Source organism: Gavialis gangeticus, unplaced genomic scaffold, assembly GCF_001723915.1.
Source record: "Gavialis gangeticus isolate Ggan-Ray unplaced genomic scaffold, GavGan_comp1, whole genome shotgun sequence".
In the NCBI taxonomy this organism is placed as follows: domain Eukaryota; kingdom Metazoa; phylum Chordata; order Crocodylia; family Gavialidae; genus Gavialis; species Gavialis gangeticus.
Genome location: NW_017729000.1, coordinates 48663289 through 48664088, shown reverse-complemented (window position 1 = coordinate 48664088; position 800 = coordinate 48663289).

Below are 800 nucleotides of genomic sequence, written 5' to 3'. Positions count from 1 at the left end.
TATTGGGGCACCTCTAGCTCCAGGCAATAGCTGTGAAGCTGATTCTGCCTCTGAATCTTGGATCCAAGAGATCTGCAGCAGCATGAACTGATTGGCTGCAAAATTCTTCCAGTCTGTTGTCTTTCACTTTTCCTTCTTCTGTACTTGTAAGTGGAGATGCACTTAAATTCTCAAGAACAACTGATTTTTATCTGGACCATTTGGTAAGGAATGTCTTGGTAGGCTGTGGTGAGGCTGCCACCACCACACCTGAGCTGCCCAGCGCACAAGCAGGCAGCAGCAGCAAATGTTGCCCAGCATGGTAAGTGGTGGGGGGTGCTGCAGCTGCTGCCACGCACAGCCCTAACAGGTGAGCCCAGAGTCAGCATGGGGCCCAGGCTGGCAGCGGGGGGCGGGTTACAAGCTGGTGCTGAGCGGGGGGGGCGGCCCCTCTCATGGCCGGTGTCCTGCGCTGCAGCTGCTTGCAGGCCATGTGGGGCTGCGTGTGCCTGCCCAGGACAGCCCCATGCAGGCTGTGAGCGGCTGTAGCAGAGAGCACTGGCCACAGGGCAGGTGAAGGGCTGCTTTTCCCTGTGCTCAGCACCAGCTCATTCCTTGCTGGCAAGCAGGGGGTTGGAGGTGTGCACTGCCCCATGCCTGTACCATGGGGCTGGGGAGCCACTGGGAGTGAGTGGGTGAAGGAGCACAAGGCCCGCACCAGTGTCCTAAGACCAGTGGCAGCAGGGCTACAGGGTCCCAGCTGGCAGGGGCTCTCTGGAACCAGGCCAGCTCCCTCCTCCCTGCTGGTGCAGCCCAGCCGG